General features: G+C 34.2%; 1 long non-coding RNA gene across 1 annotated transcript in view; it reads right to left on the bottom strand.

Annotated features, from left to right (window-relative positions):
- LOC143238648 (uncharacterized) overlaps positions 1-23223 on the bottom strand; it is a 31087-nt gene that overhangs the window by 5561 nt on the left and 2303 nt on the right. The window lies entirely within an intron of this gene.

The raw sequence follows: 23223 nt of genomic DNA, 5'->3' as shown, positions 1-23223 counted from the left end.
AACACAATTTGTATAATTTCACTCTTAAATTCCATAGTCACGTGTAAAGACATCTACATATTCATTGGTCATCAGAGAGCAAAGATATTCTTTGGAGTCTTGAATCTTCCAGATTTGTCAGTAAATAAAAATATCAGTTTTGAGTTCTGCTGTTCTAGACTATATAGAATATAGAATAACAAACGTATGTGTGTTTTCTTATAGCAAAGCCACATCGGGCTATCTGCTGAGTTCACCGATGAAAAATTGAACTCCTGATTTTAGCGTTGTAAATTCGTAGACTTATCGCTGTACCAGCATGAGACTATAAAAACGACGTGTATATTTCTTAATAAATTATGTTCCAATGTGTCACTGCTTTATTTGATAGAACGTTTAAGTTGGTAGTTCATACTAGAATGGACAACAAGTACCTGTTATAGAAAACAAAAAACAACTTAAATGTCTTGTTTAAATTTTAATTTTTTGACCTCATTGACTTGTTATTTTGATAAAGACTAAAATTTTACTGTTCTCTTGAAGTTAAGTTAATTCAGAGTTTAATATTAATTACAACTCGACACAGTAAATCCTGCTTTAATATTTTTGACATAACATTTATAGATATAAAATGATTGTTTGTTTTGAATTTCGCGCAAAACTACACAAAAGTTATTTGCACTAGTCGTTCCTAATTTATTGTTGATAGACTAGAGGGAAGTCAAAAACCATCCACCGCCAACTCTCAGACTACTCTTTGACCAACTAACAGTGGGATTGACCGTCACGTTATAACGTACCCATGGCTGAAAGTGCGATGATGTTCGGTGACTAGGATTCTTACCCTCGACCCATGAATTGTTAATTAAGTGCCCTTACAAGCAGGAAATGGCAAGCCGATATAAAATGAACTTTAAATCAGAGTCAAATCTGCATATTACTTTCGAACTATCAATTGTTTAGCATTTAGTGTTTTCCTGTCCGAAAAGCTCTGGGTGAGTCGGTTGATAAACTTATAGCCTAGAAACGCTGTAATTGAGGATTCGATTCCCCACAATGGATAAAGTGCAGATAGCACAATGCTTTACGCTAAACAACAATAATAACAACCTGTTATCAAAAGTTATTGTTTATGAATTACTCTCTTACCTGTCCATATTCCCAAACATTGGCTTACTGGAGCTCTTAGGAAGAACTCTTAGGAAAAGTATATTCAACAAAAAATTAACTCTTTTTAACGGTGATTGTGTAACAGAAACACTTGAATAAAAATGAAATTATTTGTCGTAAATTATAAAAAACGCATAACATATTTGTTTGTTTTAGAGAAAACCCACATCAGACAATCTGCTGTGTTCACCGCAGGTAATCTAATCCAGCATTTTAGCGTTATAAATCTGTAAACTTACCGCTATCCTGTAGGGTAAAAGGCACGAAATATTCAGTTAGGAATCGAAATATCGACATAATATATAATTATGCGTTTATAAACACTTGTCGGATTTGAGCGACTTTGGCTTGATGTTCGAAAAATAACCTGTTTGAGATCTTGAGCTTTTTTGCGTTTAAATTTAAATTTAATTTTCTTAATTTGAGAGCTAGGTGTATTCATCGATTTAACTATGACGTAGTTTTTAACTTTTGCTAATTTGTTTAATATTGTAGTATCTCTAATCGAAAGAGGCCCGGCATGGCCAGGTAGTTAAGGCACTCGACTCGTAATCTGAGGGTCGCGGGTTCGAATCCCCTTGACACCAAACATGCTTGCCCTTTCAGCCGTGAGTGCGTTATAATGTGATGGTCTATTCCACTATTAGTTGGTAAAAGAGTAGTCCAAGAGTTGGCGGTGGGTGGTGATGACTAGCTGCCGTTCTTCTAATTTTACATTGCTAAATTAGGGACGACTAGCGCAAATAGCCCTCGTGTAGCTTTGCGCGAAATTTAAAACAAACCAAACTCGCCGCAATTTACGCCTAAAATGTGCGCATCTCTTACAACAAAATTGGACATAACTTGTAACTCGGGGGTAGTTCCATCTTTACAAAATCTGTTTATCTTTTGATTGATCTGTAGTTTCCTCTGAAACGATAAGATACTGACTAAGATGTATAGTATTTTAATACAGACACTGACTAAAATGTATGGTATTTTAATACAGACTCTGACTAAGATGTATGGTATTTTAATACAGACTATGACTAAGATGTGTGATATTTTAATACAGATTCTGACTAAGATGTATGGCCGATGAATAATCTGTAGTATTGACAGCACCTATATCTATGCCTTCTGCTTGAAAGAAAGCACCTAAGGTCCTAACATTCTAACACATCTATCATATGAACAATAACAAATTCATTAACGTACCGTAGAGGATGTGTATATCTTCACTTGAGGTTTCAGAAGAGCAAGAAGTAAAATAAATCAAAAAGTCATTAGGTGGAATAAAAACAAGCAATCTGGAACGGCAATCTGAAAATATTTATTCAATACTGTAGTTCTTGAAAATTAAAAAAGAAAAGACGATTCTACAACTAAAAAATGATCGTGCTTTCAATGGTTATCCCCCTATAGTGTAGGGAACAAAGTCCCGAACAAAGCTTTCCGTGAGGACTGTACAGAGAGTTCCCACGGTCAAATGTCATCATGTTCTTGTTAGAAAGAAACGCCACTCAGTGGGACATCAGTTTGGCCTAACGGGCTGTGCACGTAAACACGCACACACAAAGCAGCCCTGTGTTTATTAAACTGGAGTGTGGCTTGCCACATCTACACACTTCACGAAGTTGTTTTTCCTTTCAGCGCCAACTCATCTTCAATTCTAATACTTCTTAACTAAGTGGAGTTGGATATGCCTCTGTTAAAGATATGTTTAACCCCAACGCTATCAAATTTCACAAGCATGTTATGGGCATATTCTCCTACGTGAGGACTTGTATATAAATATTAATTATTCTGTTGTGTTTTTATATAATCAAGATTTAGGCAGAGTGTTGATATGTTAAGTATGTTGATATAGTAATTTTTATTATTTATGTATTTTCTACATATAATTCGAAAAATATCGGTTTCTTTTTCCTTTGGTCGTTATTTATGTTCCTTGCTATTTTATGAAACGTTAACTGCTATCTGGATGTTTATTTAAATCTCTATGTTCATGTTTCTCGTTTATCAAATATTAATTTTTACACAAATGCTTGTTAATTAAACTATTTATTAAATATAATTTTTACTTGTGCTCTTAGGCTTAAGAGGAATCATATCATTTTGATGACTCCTGTGCTTTCAATGTGTGGTTTCGAGAAACGCAATGTTTTAAATAACATGTAAAACAAAAATATCTAAACTTTCTGTCAGCACATTTACCACACGAGTCTAGCAACAATTCCCAAATATTGGTACTGTCATCTTTATTTTATCATAACATTCACAACCAATAAAATAATACGTTATCCTCTCGCCAACGTTTCGTTGGCACTCAAATGATGATGAAGGATTGTTTGTTTGTTTGTTTTTTAAATTCGCGCAAAGCAGTATAACACCAGAAGAAAAGCTGTTAGTCATCATTGCCCATCGCCAATTGTGGGGCAACTCTTTTACCAATGAATAGCTTAAATGACAGTAACATTATAATTCCACCAACTCTGACGGGGATTCAAACCCCAACTGTCGGCTTACGAATCGATCGTCCCAGCCACTTAGCCATGCCGGTCTACGATGATGAAAGAATGCCTTTGAGCAGTTAAGATGCATACTTCATACTGTCACTTCGTATTTGTGACTATTTTATTACAGGAGCTAAGTTCGTATAATATGAAAGTAGTATGATGCTCTGCACAGCACATTCTGCAATATACAAGTAGATATAATATTCTATTCAAACGCCAGAATACTCACTCAAACACAGATATATCTGTTATCCCTGCTTTTCTCCTAAAACTAAACATTCGCAACTTACAGTGTGACAGTGCTAAACTATGGACTTAAAACGCTAAGCCTAGGGTTTGATTCCCCGCGGTAGACACAGCAGAGAGCCGAATGTGGCTTTATTATAAAGCAAACAAACTTACATAGCTAATGTAATATGTTATGGTATAAGATTAACTTGTCTTTTTTTTTTTTCTTATTTGATATTTATAAAGAGCAGCTGATTGTGTGTACGATAAGAATATCTTTCTCTCTACCTTTCCATTTTAAACAGAAGCAGAAAAATTATGTTGGTATTGATCGTATTAGAAATGCACAGAGGCGGTTGGAGTTAAGGCTTGTCTATTTCTTTAAAATCAAGTACAAAGCTACACAATTGGCTTTCTGTGCTCTGCCCACAACAGGTATCGAAACCTTCCTGTTTGTAGCGTTGTAACTTCACGGACAAATCGCTTCTCCATCGGGTGGGGGTGAGCTGAGGCTTAAGATATTCATAAAAAATTTTGGATTTCATTAGACCATCTAGCGGAGAAGCAACAATAAGAAAAAGGTTTTGCAACATTTCATGGATGCGATGTTTCTTAATTAATTCGTACTTTGAAAAACTGTTATATATTTTTTCCCAATGCTGTGATAGAACTATTGTGAAAGCCTTAACTCTGTTTGTACAGTTTTACTGTATTGGTTGGAACAAGTTTGAATTTACAGCATCTGGCAATACTATGGAAAGTTTTTCACCCTATATTTTATAAATGAGAAGACAAAGTTATTATCTTGTACATTACTAGAGTTATGCGTAGGGGAGTTTTTGTCCTTACAGGATCTGAGATACTAAGTTACAGACTAGAAAATATTCTTACCAGTTGGAATCATCTCATCTTATGGTATGCATGTATCGTACATGATGTTGCAGGTTATATTTTATAATTTCAGTTAACTTCTCAACGGTTTATCTTCAGATGACGTCACACAGATACACATGCACGTAATGATGATGTAAATATGGTTATTTGTCTGTATATTTTCACTGGATATCAGAGAAAGAGGCAGCTGAAAACAACAGACGCCTACCAAGTTTAAAGATATACAAGAACGAGTAAGATACGCGATATTTAATTAATTTTAAAAACATTTTCGTTTAAACCAACGAGAGTTACTTTTTTGTTATAAACGTACTCCCAGGATTTCATTATTTGTCTATCTAGGATTTACGTATGTTCTTATGACCTATACTGTTAGAATGTTTGAAGTTAAGCCCAAAGCAACAAAATGGGCTATCTGCACGCTGCCCACCATGGGTATCGAAATCTGGATTCTAGAATTATGGAACTGACTATAATTAGTGGCCTACAGCAAAGTCAAATATAATTATATATCAGCCCTCCGATGGTTCAGTGGGCTTATAATGCTAAAACTATGGGCAATGCTTTATGACAAATACAATAGATATCAATCATATCTATTACTTGTTTTGCAAATTTCATAACAAGAGTGAGCGGTGAGGCAGCGGTAAGTCTTTGGATTAACAGCGATAACATCAAAGGTTCGATTCTCCTTGATGGACGCAGCAGACAACCCGATGTTTCTTTACTATAGGAAAACACTTTTACCTCCCCTTATCCCCTCTATTCATCTATTATATATCAACATCTATTCATCACTTTATGTTCTTCGTGTGAATGAAAACGTTTTCTTTGTTATAGTTTCCAACTATATAATTGACTCCAGAAGAACTTATTTTTATCGTTTTTGAGAGAATACAGATGAACTTAATGGAATGGCCAGAACGAGACTTCGTGTGTTTACTCGGTTGACGGTTGATGTCGATTCATATTTGCTAATCATATTTCACTAATCTGCTATCATTAGATGCATTAATATTTAAAATAATGCAAATATTTTTATTTTTTTTTTAGTTTCGCGCAAAGCTACACAGAGGGAAGGCAGACAGTTATCACCGCCAAATTTCGGGCTACTATTTTACCAACGAATAGTAGAATTCACTATCACTTTATAACGCCCCACAGCCGAAAGGGCAAGCATGTTTGTTGTGACGGGGATTCGAACCCACAACCCTTAGATTACGAGTCGATCGCTCTAACCACCTGGCCATGCCGGGCCGTCAATATAAATATGGCCTTTTCCCGCGCATATTTACTTAAATATATCATTTACAGAAATATTATTGTTATATTTCAAAAGTATAAAAGAAGAAAGCGTGTACACTGATGTTCAATAAAACACTGAAAACAACACAACTAAGCTATCTTCTTTTCCCTTTGCTAAAAGAAGGTAACTGAAAGCGAAAGTAGACTGTACGGTAGGAAAAGAAGATGACCTGTTTGAGAAATTGCTTTCACTCAAGTCATAGTACAGTAGTTTAGACAAATTACAAACATATCTAGTTGCTACCTAAAATCAATTTGTTAATTCACTTGGAAAGCTACTCGAGAATTGTCTGTGGTAGCCGTTTCTAATTTTGAAGCGATAGGCTAGAGGGGAGGCAGTTAAACATCACCCTCCGGCAAAATGTTTGATGCTGGATTTCGACTTCGCGATCCGCATATTGTGAGTCGAATGTCCTAATTACCAGACCTCCCCTCAAATAATAATTAAACATTTTATTACTATTTTCTAATATTTATTCTAACTTATATTCTCACCTTATGTTTTATCATTTACATGAATATGGCACCGGAAATAAATCTATATGCCCTGTTTGAAGGTGTCAAAAATTAACACCTCTAGCACTTATAAAAGATTCTATCTTACTTAAAAGACATAATTATTAAAGGTCATTTGCTCAAACACAGTAAAAGTGTAAAATAAATGCAATACAAGCTAAATGTTTGTCAGATAAACTTATATAAAGCTGATATATCTGTATATAGTTCCTTCAGGTGGTGTCCCCCAAATATGTGGACTTACAACGCTAAAATTCGGAATTCGACTACCCACGTTGGACTCAGCAGATAGTTTAATGTTGCTTTTATTCGAAATTCAAATAAGCACATAAAGAAACCCTTTCTGTTGTGTCTTCCCCATCGATATAGTTGATGTGATAAGGGTTGATATGTCTTATTAAATAAGACTCTTCAGCGTGATACACTATAAGCTCCCCAATGTTTCAGCGGTAAGTCTGGGGGCTTTTAACCATACAAACTGGACTTTCGACACACACAGACAGTCTACTGTGTAGTTTTGTGATTAACAACAAACAAAATAAACTTTACCAGAGTTCAGATTCATACATTTCGTCATCAACTCCTAAGAGTTTTGATGCTACCAGATCTGAGTTTGTATGTTTCTTATCTCTGCACTATAGTAAAACAGAAGCATTAATGTAAAAAATAAATCTAATTAAATTCCAAAGATAACAAATCTTAGAACGATAATATCAAACAACAACTGATAAAAAAAGTAGTTCTACAATACTTTGATGACATACTTCCAGCATATAAGACCGGGTACGGCCTAGAGATTGGAATGCTCAAACTTTGAAGGGCTCGTGGCCCTTTGCTACAACAAAATGCACTTCTCAATTCAGAGCTGTGGATGTACTATTAAGCCAAAGAGGTGGCAGTGGGTGCAGTTGACAAGCTGCTTTACCCTTACATATATCAGCAGAGATGCCAACCATTACGATTTTGGTGTATACATTACGACTATAAGCTCATACAGACAAATATTATGACTTGTTTCAACTTCCAAATTATTATATATTATATAGGCCTATACAATAAAGTTATAAATTGTTCCTCCAGGGCTTGAAAGGGGTGAAAAGAAAATTTCTAGTGAGATACAAATAAATTTTGATAATAAATAAAATACATAGTCCAAATGGCTACTTGCGATAATCATGTTTGTGCTTGAAATAATAAAAAATATTTGTATCTCCGACGTCTAAATATGGAGTGCGGTGCTTCTCCATACTGGGAACGTTGGGGAATCCATAGTTACGTCATTAATGCTTGTCAGTCAATCAGCGCTCGTGTAGATGGGTATTTCTCGTTTTCTAAGCGGCATAGAAACACCAATGTGATCGTTCACAAGTTGGAAAAAAAGAGGTCTTGTTGACCAGATTGTCTTGTTTCTGGCAAATCTAAAAGGATTAAAACTGTCTACAATCATTACGCTCAGTCATTTGAAATAGTTGGCATCTCTGTATCAGTTAAAAATTACGGATGTATGTACAGACAGCTCTTTGTGTAACTTTGCAAACAAACAAATTTTCTGAAATAATGTGCATTGTTATATATATATAAATTTTACCATGTCTTCGAATTGGGTTATCCTTAAAAATATATATAAAATAGTGCTTCCTTTGCTATGAAGTCAGTTAGTACTTATAAATATATGACATGAGTGCAACAACAGAAAAACTGAAAAGAAATTAAAAAAGTTGGAAAATTCGAAAATCCGAATTTTGCAGAATAATATTATTGTTTTGCACGTGTTGCTGTCGCTATTGCTTAGAAAGTGTTCTAGCTGTTGTAATAGTTGTCCTGGTTGAAAACATAATAAAAAAAAGTTACACTTATAATGAAGAACAATAATTTATTCAACAGTCTTCGAATTTCTGGTTCTTGAAACCTACAATTGCACGTTTTTTTCTTTGTATTATTATTATATAAATAAAATGTTTAGAGATTGCAATATTTCACGCTGCTAATAAAATATAATTATTAAAAATTTGTTGGTGAAAGGCTACTTTGTCTAAAGAAAGATACTGAATCAGGTGAATCCAAATACAGTAACATCTTAAATAACGACAAAAGTTACCTAGTTTCTTTTTAGAACGTTATTGTAATGAAAAGTTGTGTGTTAATACAATATGTATCTAATGAAAAAGTTCCATTTCAAAATAGTTTAAAGATTATTTTTGTTTTGGAAAAATTTTGCAAGGAATATCATGCACGAAAATAATTTATTCGACACTCCAAAAATGAAAGAAACTTTGTAATACTTGAAACGAAAAGTGAGGCAAGAGTATTATTTACATAGTGACATCTAGTGGTAATTGTTTCAGTTAGCAGTTACAATCATGTCGGCATTTTGATTACAGTGAACACATAATTACACACCAGCAATGAACTTGTATATGAAGATGATATGCAAGAGTGTGGTTTATATGTCAACCTAAATATCTATTTGGCTCGAGATGTTTTATTTGTCACTGAAACTTGCTAGCGGTGTTCATACCTTCCAAACTTGAACTTTATACATTAATATTAGATACATTAAAAGTATGTTTTTCGAATATTTATGCAAAGCTATGCAAGAGTTATCTGCATAAGCTATTCATAATTTTGAGCTAATAGATTAGACGGAAGGCAACTGTTTAACAGCACTTACCATAACCTCTTGTGCTACTCTTATCTGAATGAACTGTATAACTTGATAGCCATTCATATAGAGCAAGGCAAGCTAACTACCGGGCAACCCCAGGCTCTATAAGAACTGAACCTTATATTTTTATTTTCAAATTTATTTCGTAAAATTATTTTAGAAATAAATATTCTGAGCTGTATATTTATACAATACCAAATATTTTTAAAGCTTCTAAATGAAAGTTTCAGTGAGACACAAAGCCATAATTCGTCTGAAGTTAAGCTCGAGTACATAACTATCCACGGTTTTTATTAGTTTGTTAACCTCTTCCACTTCTCTGTAGTACTTGATATATATACCACCCAAACACAAATGTATTTACAAATACTGGTTTAAAAACTTCAATATGCCACTCTCACAAATACATTAAACATTGCACCACAGGTTCATATACACATGCACGCATATTTTATATGAGACAGTGCTTACTTATTAGTGAGAAGGGTGCGTCTGAATATAAATATATAAATAAAGACCAGCCTAATACACAGCGACACCTAGAACTTTCGACATTCCAGCAGTAAGATTTATTTTATGAACGGAGGTAAAAGTGAGTAGAGATTTTGCGTGTGTGTATGTCTTCTCACGCCTCTTCCTCCCAAGATATTTTAGAATCATTAACTTATTTGGTGTAGGGATAACTTGAATTTTGGATACTGAAAGTACCACTGTTGAGACGGAAAATTATTGAATATTAATTTGTACCCATTTTAAATGATTTTTCTTGTAAATCACTATTGAGCATATACTCAAAGCATGTTTCTGTCGTTGTATTAAAACAAGTATTTTTATTTCAAAAGGAACATCGAAAGCAGCGATGAAAATCTTCGTTTCGTTGTCACGCGAAGCATGGACTATAGCAAGCTCGAACTTTTGAAAGTGTGAGTAATCACACAACATTGGTGTTTAATATTTGCCTCGGTTTATTTATTCAGGATTTTAAGAAAACGATATATTTCTGTTTGAATATATTGAAATACAGTTGTATTACGTTTTATGACGTCTTGTGCTGAAAATATATATGGTCTCCCACATTAATCAAAAGAATGTTCTAACATTCTTTTGATTAATGTGTTCAACAAACGACATACATTTTACATTACTATATTTAAAAAACAAAACATATTTTTATTTCTATTTTATTACATTCATCATGAAAAAAGCTAAGATCACCTTTCAAGATAAGGTAAAAATAAAACGTTAATTACTATGAAAGGAGCAAGTACATATTTCAGTATATTTTTGACATAACTAAATTTATGCATGAAAAACATATTCGTTCGTCTACAAGTCTATTGTTTAAGCTTACGAGTGAAGTTTGAAGTAACTCAAACGAAACGCACCTCACTCAAGGAGAATACAACTCAAGGTATCGTATATAAGGCTGTTACGTGAAACTATGCATTCCTCAATAATTTTCGAAACAAACACCAACATGGATCTTTTGCGGCTCGTTTTGTCAGTGTGTACCTTCATCTTGTGTACCCAAGCAGTCAGGCGCCATCTGACAGAGAACGAGGTGGCCAGGACGGTCCAGATGCTGGAGGATGGTCAGACCCAAAGGAGGGTGGCACAGCGCGTCGATGTGTCACCAAGCATCATCAATCGACTTTGGCGACACTACCAGGAGACGAACTCTTATGGCAGGAGACCAGGTCAAGGCTGTCATCGCTGCACAACAGCCAGAGAGAACCGCTACATCGTAACTGCCGCTCTGGGGTACAGGTTAGCTACGGCTCGTTCACTACAGAATGACCTTCAGCGTTCCACTGGAACCCGTGTGTCTTCCCAAACAATTTGCAATCGTTTGTGATTTAAGACCGGGTATCCTTGTGTTTATCCACATTCATAAATAGCCAACAAAATTTTGCCAAATATGCCATTTTTAGACTCAAAAATGAAGATCACGATTATATTCTCCTTACTTCTTCCTTAATCCTATCCTGACGTCATAATGCCCCGACCCGGCCCTCCGGTAATGTTTTTGAGACGAACGAACAATCCGAGATAGAAACACAGAGACAATCTTTTAGGTGTAATTCAATTATTTTGCGACTCTAAACTCAGATCAGTATGTGTTTTATTACATTTTTGTAAAGCTGGGAAAACAGCTGACTGATCGGAGCAGTCAGGCGATAATTCAACCTTTAGGTCAAATTGCGTAAAACATCGACATGTACGACACGATTCTTAACGTTGTTATGTACACACTATATACTATACTAGTAGTAGTTGTACAGTACTGTGGCACCGTGGTCATATAAAGATACCGTAAAGAACCGGCAAATCAACAAAACCAATTTAGGATTGTCTGAAAAAGTGCTTGAATTGAACAAGTTCATGTGAGGAAGGTTAGTACGGAGTGCTAGGCTTAACGTTAGTGACTTCAGTTGCAATGTATTAGCATTAGACCTAACGTTAGTGTTATTATCAGAGAACAGAGTGACAATATCGTTAGGCCTAAATACTGTAACTAGTTTAGTGTAAGTACACTGGAAACGCTACTGTAGCCTGAATGAAGTGGACTATTCTCAATTTAAGGCCGTCGTTTTGAATTTGCCTTCGCATCCAGGCATGCAGATAAAGTTTCAGACATATGCCTATTTTGTTGATGTATGGTTTGTTGGCTCATCCAAAGTCCCCATATTAAAACTGAGTTGAGTTTACAACTCATTCTTCAAATATTTGATTAGAATTAAGGTACTTTAGTCTAGGCCTAACCCAGTATATAGTAGTTTAATGTGCAATACAGTTTACAATTGATTATATGTTATGTATGTGTACCAGTACAGAACGATCACTATGTATATAGGCTACTATAGTATGTGCTATTGATCATAAATTGTTTTGGAATACTTTTTGGCTCACATTGTATTTGCATATTACCACTGACATTGCTTTTTGCATACAGATACCATAGCAACAACCTTAATGAAACTTTTGCAATGAGTGAAAACTAATTCTTTTAAAATGGATTAAAACCAGTGTCGAATGGTTTTAAACCAATCAGAATGCAGCAAATCAATAAAGATATTTATGAATTCGTGTTTCTCTGTGGGTGAGCCGAGGTCCTAGGATAAATTTTTGAGAGTCTTTGTCTAAATGTTTAGTATATTTGTCTAGAGTTTAGTATATTTGACTATCTTACCAACGTTTTCTTATGAATTTTAGTGTTTCTCTAATCATTATAACTATATAGGATCCTATTTTTTGTGTTTTTTATTTTATTTTTGTTTTTGTATTTTTCAGATTGTAATATGAAACGTGTTCATATTGTAGTACTCAAAAGAGAAAAGTGGCAAAAAAGAACGGACAAAAGGCTTTGGATTTAGTCCCAAGACTGGAAAGCTGACTAATTTTTTGTGTTTTTTATTTTATTTTTGTTTTTGTATTTTTCAGATTGTAATATGAAACGTGTTCATATTGTAGTACTCAAAAGAGAAAAGTGGCAAAAAAGAACGGACAAAAGGCTTTGGATTTAGTCCCAAGACTGGAAAGCTGACTAATTTTTTCACTCAACTTACACAACATCAGTTTCCAAATCAAACCCATCTCCGCTATTAGAAATCACTTGTACTGCATCTGACTCTGACAAGATTGAAGTTGAACTGAGCTCCACACCTACAAGTACCACTTTGTCCATTTCAAAGTCAAAACATCATGATGGTGTTGAGGTGTCACAGGCTGGCTCAACTGGCACAAGTCTCACAACTGATCTCACTTTGCCTGTAAATTTTCCTGATACCTCTGGTGTTAATGTTAATGCGAGTTGCTCTACAAGACAGTCTGAAGTTTAAATAATCGCTGAAAATGAAAATCTACTGAACTATGGTAAAATGTTTCAGTCTACAAAAGAAACTAAATCAAAAGATCCAGGGTTGGGGTTCGATTTCTCTGAATGTGTTTTATTGGATTGCTTGTGGACCCACTGACTGTCAACACCACAATGGGCTATTTGGCAAATCTTGCCAGACTTTCAATAGTAGCAAACCAACGAGATACTATTCGCAAAAACTTTTCTTTGGGGTAAAAGTCAATGGTGAGCAATACAAGAGAGAGTGGTTATTGTATTGATCATCAGCAGGGCCAGTTTACTGCTTTGTTTGTAAACTTTTTACCCCTAAATGTTCCTCGTGTTTTGTTGAAAGAGAAGGGTTCAGTGACTGGCGAAATTCTATTGTAATTGATCATATTGAAAGAAGCACTACTCACCGAAACTCTATGCTAATATACTTAACTCGTAGACAAGGTTTAGGCTTAAGACAAGAGTTGGAAAACAAATTAAAGAAAAGTGCAATTACTGGGAACATATCTTGGAGCGTGTAATAGTTGTTATTCGTACGTTAGCTGAATGTGGCCTGGCTTTTCGAGAAACAGATGAAAAATTTGGTTCACTGCAGAATGAGAATTTTTTATGGATGCTTGAGGTCATAAGTCAGTTTGATCCATTTTTAGTGGGGCACATTTTGAAATATGGAAATTCTGGAAAAGGAAATCCTTCTTACTTGTCCAAAATCACCTGTGAAGAACTCATTGAGCCAATTGCTCAGAAGGTCCACGCGTTCATTGTTGATGAAGTAAATTTTTCTGGATATTTTAGCTTGTCAGTTGACTCGACGCGAGATCTACCACACACAGACCAGTTAAGTGTTGTACTTCGATACTTAAAAGATGGGCAACCTATTGAACGCTTTTAAACCTTTCTGGAACTAAAAAGCCATACTGGTGAGGAAATAGCAAATCAGGTATTGAAGTACTTACGTGAAGTTTGCAAACTTAATTCTTCAATATGTAGGGCTCAGTAGTACGACAATGCTGTTAACATGTCTGGGCATTATAAGGAGATGCAGTAAAAGATTTTAGAAGAAAATAAATTTGTCATATATATGTGCCCTGTGCAACCCATTCACTAAATCTGGTAGGCCGAAGTGCTGCTGTCAGCAGTTAATTTTTTCTCTACAATGCATTTGCTCTATACATTTTTTTTCAGCCTCAACCAGCCGGTGGAAAATTCTTAAAGCTTGTCTTGGAAATGAAAGTGTGATAAAACCCCTCTCTTATACCCGATGGGAGGCACATACTGTGCAACAACAGCAATTTTGAAGTCTTTCTTTAAGATTTTGGAAGCTTTAGTATGTCTAGTTGAAGACCAGTCACAAAAGGGAGACACTAGAAGAGAAGCAGACAATATTGCAAATAAGATGCAAGAGCTAGAATTTGTTTTTATGTTGATCATGTTAGATGAGATTTTACAAGAGTTTCATAAAGCAAATCAAGTTCTGCAAAATGAGGATGTGAACTTAAAACATGTGCAGATTTATACGAGTCATTAACTGACTAACTACGCACTTTAAGGGATGACTTTGAAAGATTTGAAGCAGTTGCAAAGGAAATACTATCACATGTTGATTACAATGCAGCTGAAACTCGCAAACGTGTCAGAAAGAAGGTACTCAATGACGAAAATGCACAAGAAGTAGATCTGAATGCCAGAGACAAATTTCGTATCACCACCTTCTACACACTTATTGACAAACTAGAAACCGCGATGTGAAGAAGAGGAGAGGTGTACAAAGAAATAAACAGATTTTCTTTCCTATGTGATGTGCTGGAACACTGAGAGTACCTTTCAGTTTCAGTAGATGATGTGCCAAATGATGTCACTTCATCTACTGAAACTGAAAGGTACTCTCAGTGTTCCCAAAAGCTAACTAATGCTTACCCAGATAATTTGGACACTAATCTCTCTGCCGAGCTTCAGCAGTTTCACTCATATCTGCACCATAAGTTCAGTGCAGCAAAAACTGTAGAAACCAGGTTGAGTCATGCGGAACTTTATAAAATAATTTTAGAAGACAAAATTTAGTGTGCGTTTTCAAATGTTGATATTGTATTGCGTGTATTTTAAACATTAATGGTCACAAATTGCACAGCTGAGCGTTCATTTTCTCAACTCAAGCATATTAAAAATCCCAACAGAACAACTATGCGACAAGACAAGCTGGATGCCTTGTCTCTGCTAAGCGTAGAAGCGGATTTGTTACGCCAAATTAGTTTTGAGGGCTTGATCAAAGACTTTGCAATTAAAAAATATGGAAGAAAACTTTTTAAAATTTAAATAAATATAAGGTATAAGTAAATTATTTGCTTACAGGATTTTAAGTTCAAAGTGAGAAATTGTTAACACCAAAGTGAGAATTTTTTTAATAAAAGGGTTTTGAGCAAATTTTTCATCAAAAAAGTGATTTCCCTCATCATTTCTTAATAAAAGGCTTCAGCCATTGCTTGATTGTGATCCATGCCCAATCTGTTAAATAAATAAAGTTTTTATTTAATATAGTTGTGGGGTCTGACCAGGAAGAAAACTAAAGAAGGGTATACATTTTCAAACTTTTATTTCACTATCAGCACTTATTGAGTTTTAATGTTTTGTCAGTTAAGGAAACAACGCTAAAATTAGGCGTTCGATTCCCCTCGGTGGGCTCAGCAGATAGCCTGATGTGGCTTTGCTATAAGAAAAGACACACAGTTATGCAATCGAGGGACAGATGGGGAACCATTATTGGGCTGTGCTTACGGCATCAGTTGCCTTTAATCCGCCCCTGACTAGGGGCACTTACAGATTGAAAACTATGGCGTAGTTTCTTTTTTGTATATGAAGCTGTTAATGTAAAGAGTTATTTATTTTATATAATGAAGGTCATCGTTCATAATAAAGCATAATAAAATATAGATTTCATTACCGAGAAAATAAAAACTTTTGCTGGTCTATTAGGCAACCAAACGATTTAATTCAATTGTTGTAAAGTTCCGTATTTTGAGACTTTTCAGAAAAAAGCACCCAACAATAGCACAAGCAGTTTCACCTACTTGACTATGACAACTTGGCGCCAATGTCAAAATAACTAATTCGTCCAAAAAACTTTCAAACACACGTGTCAATAGGGCAAATAAACAGATGTTATTATTGTGCGACTTCTTATTTTTTGAAACGTTCAACATTGTTTTGTTTATGGCTCATGCATCACGTGACAAAAAACGAGAAGTTCCATTATTGATTTTTTTTCTGAAGTAAGATATTAGAAAATTAGAATGTTATAAAATTTTGAACTACACAGCATATGGTAATTATTTCAATGAGCAGAAGTACTTTTTGACTATCTCTCATAGAAACTAATCCATTCAGAAGTCGACATTTTCCTACACCGAAATTGTATTTTCGATAATACTTACCTCCCTTGTACCGTCTCTTCTCTGCCAATCTTAGCACTGGTATGAATATTACCTCGCTTTTTCCAACATTTATATCTCAGTAAATTGTTCAATGGAAGTTAAATCCGTCTACATCAGTGTGCTCCCTATTCCAGACATATAATATCCGTATATAAGCTCTATGTTATCACATCCTATCCACTTGAAGAAGTCCAAACTAGCAGATCCAAACATCAGCCGTTGCAAGAGAAGGTAAGTATAATCAGAAATACATTTTCGGTATAGGAAAATTTCCAAAACACACTTAACACTTCTTATACTACAGCTAAAAATTCAACACTGACAAGATGGAGGACTGGTAATGGCAACATCCGCACAAGGAAAATCTGCATAGACAAGAAGTGTGCAAAAATAAGATATATTAATGACACACTAGTGAAGTTCACACCACTTCTGAAACAGGTATGCACTTCACTTGAAAAACACGAAATCTTATTCGCGAGTGGTAAAGGCAAACTATCCACAAAAGCAAAAACCTGACATCACTAAGAGAAAACGGAAATAGGTGGAATATTGTACCTAACTTATGGGATTCATCCAGCCCCACCCAAGCAGACAAGGTTCATGTCTCGTCAGTGGAATTATAGGGATGTGGTCCCAAATCTATATCCAAGGTACAGTAGCTAGGGCACAAGGACTGTTTGTTATAGTGCAATAGATGACCGTTTGTCATGCTTCAGTCAGATTGATTTGAGAAGTCCCGAGACAAAAGCAGATCCAATTAAAACTTGTGGATAAAGCATCAGTTTCTTGGGAAACAAAATTTGTCGGGATGAGATATCCTATTGGCCACTACCTATAACATGACAAGCAAGAAGAACAATCTCGTTGTAGGCCCTAAAGATCCAATGTATGAAAACAAAGAAACCTAGAATGAATGTTCTCTTACTTGGAAATATAGGAGATCACAGTGAAATTGTTAGAGTGAAGCAATCTTCACTCTCGCAACAGTGTAAGACCCTAGGATATAGCTTGTTGAATTGCTAGAAGCTCCAAGAGATTGGCGTGAAGATTTTATATCCTATATTCTATACAAGTGCCTCACATCCTGGAGAGAAGCAGTCGTGAAAAGATGCGTCTCTGGATGGGTTATCAGGAAAGGAAATTACCGAATTAGAATTTTTAATTCTTGAGTAGTTGTCTGAGCAAAGGAAGGTGAGAGAAAATTCATATTCTCACCAGTCCTGCCTTGATGTCCCACAAGTTCAGCTTCTGAAACAACAGGAAAACAAAATATATTTCACACAAGACTGCACTTCTCTTTATATGATAGACTGGACATTCTCTGCAGAAAAGGTGCCCTTCTCCACGACTGCGTAATCTTAGACTCTAGAGATGATGGTGTAGAAACACTAGGTGACTCAGTATACTTGTGAATTCGTATTCGAAAACGTCCCCTCTTTTGTTTTTTGTAAGATAAAGAAAAAAACTAAAAAAGACGGATCGAAAAAGCCGTTAAAGGTATATTTAACAACTTCACAAAACTGAAAGGAAACCCGTAGAAGGCACACAATGTTGTCGTGATAACGTTCTACCGTCGAGAAAAGTGCTTAGAAAGAAATAATGGGAAGCTGGGATCTTATACACAGATCTGAGATACAGGGTCCATTGATGTAGGTGGAGAAAATCACAAGAATTGACTGCTTTAAGTAATATTGTGGTATATAAAGACTGGAATAAGTGAATTGTGTTTCGGAGCTGACGAACCCCTAAACATAGAAAAAAAAAACCCAACTAAAGCCTATTTCAAAATAGCAACATCCCGTTTTCATAAAATTTAATAATATCGTCTAATAATACCGTCAAGTAACAAATGTCGAAAGTTAAGATTTTCAAATAATTGGAAAATAAGATTTAAACATTCCTACTTCACAATTAATAAATATTTGCCTGCCCAGACCTTGCTATTATCAATAAAGAATAAAGTAACATAAATGCCAAAAATGAATTATTTCAATAAATAAAGGAATGAGAAAAAATAACCAGGTGAAGAAAAACCATAGCCCTAAATTAACAGTGCTTCGTATTTATTTATAATCCATTAACTACATTTTAGTTTTTGTGTATTTAACTACCTTTATAGAGGGGAATATGCGTGAAAATGGTACAGATAAAATAAATAAATAAAAAACAGTAATACATATAATTACATAAAAAAGAATAAAAACAAGGAAACAAAAATATTAAAATAAAACAACTCACACACACTGTTACGTGAAACGACGCACATGGATATATACTGTACATCTTTGAGATACACGCTCCATAAAAAAAAAAGAAATCCACTCAAATTACGTTTTTGTGAATACTTGTCCCCCACTGATACAGCGGTAAATTTATGGATTTAAAATGCTAAAATCAGGGGTTCGATTCTCGTCGGTAGACTCAGCAGATAACCGATGTGGCTTTGCTATAAAGAAAACACTTATTGCTATTAGCGTACATATGAACAATAGAAAAGAGCCTTTCAATAACAATCAACTTTCTCTATATTCGTAAGAAATAAGGACTGATGTATTTGACATAACATTACAAATTGCATAGGGAAAACAAGGTTCGTTTTACGATTTCCCTGCATATCAATCCTTAACAACAATAAGAAATTAAACCCGTGTTTCTTGTTTCAAGAAGCTAGCTACCTGTATTAGTTTTCTGAATATGTTAGTAGGTTTTATATTAGTACTGTAAATAAAATTCTGAAATATAATATTTATTGTATTACGCAGCATACTTTATGAAGAGGGATAATTTCATAATTTAGAGAGGGCATTATTTAAGACTTAATTATTTTGCGTATGTCTTTTAAGTAGAATAAGAAATTGTGATGTCACCTGATTTTCCCGAAGTTATTGTTTGGCTTAATTTAGAATTGTAATATGTAGATATTATTACAGAATTTTATTCATACACAGAATATTTCCCCCTAAAGAGTTACTTATATTGCAAAATAACGAAATTCTAAACATCCAATAGGCGTAACTATATCATAAATAACAGTTTGGTTCTATATCTCTTAGACTTCTCTTAACTAATACCACTAATAGTATTAAAAGTAAAACACAGAAAATTTAACTTTGAAACTTGTACCATTCCTTATCCAAAATCCAGGTCCAGCATCTATGAGGATTTACCCAGATAGTGTAGATCTACCAATTCTATTTTCCTTATGTTCTCAATCTGTATCTAGAAACTGACCTGATAAAAGGGGGGAAGGGATCAGATCTCCTTTTCTTGTGACGGTGACTTTCTAGTTCTCTTTATTTAGAGGTTGAACTTTGGCCATAGCTTCCTCAAGTAACATACTACTAATAGTGCTGCTAACGTAATACTATAATAGCACTTGTGCTGCTATTATGTGCGTCTATTGTAAACAAAACGTGCTTTAGGTAAATTCTGTAGTATACTAGTATACTGGGGTATGAGTTAAAAGTAAAATAATTATTTATTAAGTTAGTATTGAATATGAGAATATGGTTTGTGTAATTAGTAGTGGTGAAAATGACTCAATATATTGAAAGGGAATCAGGGTACTTAGAAAGTTGGATGACTAAAGAATTATAAATAATTCACCACATTTATGCAACTGTTAATACTTAACCGCTGGTATTTGTGAGGTACGTTAGACCAGTAACATTGTGAGGGCTGAATCAAAATAATGTTTTTAAATGTTTACTGCCCCGTAGAAGCGTTGAGCCTTTCTTTTAATGAGTAGAGCTGGGTGATTAACTCAATTACTTACGACTATCAGCTGCATTGTTAAGTATCATGTAATCCGTTAATCAAAATTATGATTATATTGATCAGTGTAAAAATAATCGACTAATGTAAATAAGTATTTCCGTTAGTTACTGTTTTTGACTATTCCATCTACCAATTCTCATGTGAGAGTAACTGATTCGTGAGCCCAACAATTAACTGAATAGCTATAGCAATAAGATTGAAAGCTGGTGATTTTGCTTTTCAGATTTGTTTAGTTATTATACCGTATATACATGATTACGTCTTTTATCAAAACATTGCTCCAAACATGTTACGTACTGTTGAATTTCCATTGGCATACGTAGTCCATAACATATGGTAGCTTTATATTTTCATGCCAGTTGGAATATGCTTTCTGATTAACTTATAATTTTGAGTTAAATTATTTTAAACATAAAACACCTAAAAAGAGTTGTTATTATGTATGTAAAAACTAACTATATTCCATATTCTAGCATATTAACTATACAGTTGTCAGAAAAAGACTCTTAAGTTGAAGAAAGGTTAGTTTTGTAGTACTATCTTCAGCAGCTTTAATGCTTTGACAGTGTATTTGTTATAGATGATAAGTGTTTACATGTTATTTCTAGATTGAAAACTAGTTTTCTGGAACTGTTAAGATGTATACCAGTGCATATTGGAGTAAGTATTCTTAAGTACATTAAAAGTATCGTAAAATTATCCTTCGTTTTAACTAAAATGCCTTTGTAATGGTGTGACAATAATGCATTTGCTATTATTTTGCATATATAGTTTAAAAATTGTATCCAGAATCACTTAAGCCTTATAATGATCATTGCAACGTGTTCAACCTGTTGGTGAATATAAGAAAAAAATTTAAACATCTAGAATTCTTACTTTACCAGTGCAACGATATGTTAGGAGTAAAAAGATTGTTCTGTTTTATCCTTAGTTTGTCAGCAAATTTTAAAATTTTAATCGAAGCTAGAAATACCAAGAGTACTGTTACACGTGGATTAAATGTTTACTAGCTTATAGTTTCTGCAAGACATTTGGTCACCCAGGAAATGGTTGGATTTAACTTTAGCTGCACCAAAGCTGTGGAAAAAGAAGTTCTTTACACTTTAAACCTGAGTAAATAAAACTTTAAAGATTCATAAATAATGTAATTAAAATAGTGTTTTGTGTTTGTTTATTATATCAAAGTCACATTGGGCTATCTCCTCTACCCATCGAGGGGGATCGAACTCTTAATTTTAGCGTTGTAAATTCGTAAACATACCGTTGTCCCAACGAAGGTGAATTAAAATAGATATATTAGACTGTTTTAAGAACTATTCAAAATATGATTAAATCATTAAACAATTTTATAATTTAATGTTTTAATTTATCTATAAAATCAAATAGCATCTCATCATCACTTCATGTTGCTCCTCACTGACTCAGCGGTATGTCTGTGGACTTACAACGCTAAAAATCGGGTTTCGATACCCGTGGTGGGCGGAGTTGAGATGGCTTATTGTGTAGCTTTGTGCTTAATTCAAAACAACAACACTTCATGTTATCATTGCAGCAAATATAAGCAAGCAGGTACACAAAAGACCACTTTATTCATTTTAATCAGTTATACAACTGATTTTATAACTACTTCACAAGATGAATCTTTACCAAAACTGATATAAAGGTTCATGCAGGGATACATATAAATTTTCATTTTTGCAGATTTTATGGGCGTTTTTTTTAACCACTACTTCGCCCCTTTTGATGGATCTTCACCAAATTTGGCAAAAAGATTTATTGGATTCATGCAAATTTGTGGTATTACATTTTGTGTTTTAAGTTCTTATGGGCATTTTTGTGTTTTTTCACAATTACATATAAGGGAAGCAACTTTTTATGTCCTGAGATAATATTTCATTAATCATGAATTTACACAACCTCTGTCCAACTATTAAAATTTATATTTAAAAGTAACAGTAAAAAATCATTCAAGAAGTTTATAACTAACAAAGCTGCTTCTAAAACTTCTAATTACCATTAATTTTCACATTCCCAATTTTTCCATTCCACTACAAAAAACACCAAATTCGTATATGGAAAGGAGAAAATAAGATGAAGTGTAAACCTTTCCACATATAGCTAGGTTTTATTGGTACAAATTAGTTGATAGTGGCTTCACGCTTTCCAATGTGTTTATTTCTTAAAAAGCGCTAAGAAAACAACTGCACGGTTTGGGTTGTATAGAGGTAAATTAATGTTATGGTTAGAAGTAGTTATTGCTTAATTGTATATCCTAATAGTATATATGTTATTGAGTTTACAGATAAACCATGTATTTTCCCCAATTCTCAATCTTCTTGAGCTAAAATTTTATTATTTATAGTGGAGGACATCTATCTCTAACAAAGTACTGTCCATAAAGTTAATCAAAACACATGTCTGAAGATCTCCTTTTGTCATATTCTCCCCATTGGTAAACCACAAAAATGAATTCCATGTTTTAGCACCATAGGTGAACTAACATATTAATGGTTTACTTCCACTATTTAGTCAGATAAGAGTTAGCAGTGGGTGCTGTTGACTAACTGCATTTTCTTTAATTTATTGGTTCAAAAATAAGGACGGTTAATGCAGGTAATCTACTGTTGATTCACATGAAGTTATAAAACAACTAAAAGCTTCGGGAAAATTCCAATTTCTTCATAATTTGCTTTTTTGTACCATACTAGTTTGATAACTACTTTTATTTATTTTTTATCAAGACATGTTAATACGATGGCGACATGTTTAGCATCTATATATGTAATTAGTTCAAGACAAATTGTCAAATTTGAATGCAACCACCAATGCAGATTTATGACTGGTAGGTATTAAATTTGTCACTCTCGACAAAGAAAACTTATATATTGAGATTGTTAAGTAATACAGTGTGAA

The sequence above is a fragment of the Tachypleus tridentatus genome, chromosome 13 (genome assembly GCF_004210375.1).
Source record: "Tachypleus tridentatus isolate NWPU-2018 chromosome 13, ASM421037v1, whole genome shotgun sequence".
Classification (NCBI taxonomy): domain Eukaryota; kingdom Metazoa; phylum Arthropoda; class Merostomata; order Xiphosura; family Limulidae; genus Tachypleus; species Tachypleus tridentatus.
Note: the sequence above shows the minus strand (reverse complement) of the source record. Positions and strands in the feature narration are given on the sequence as shown.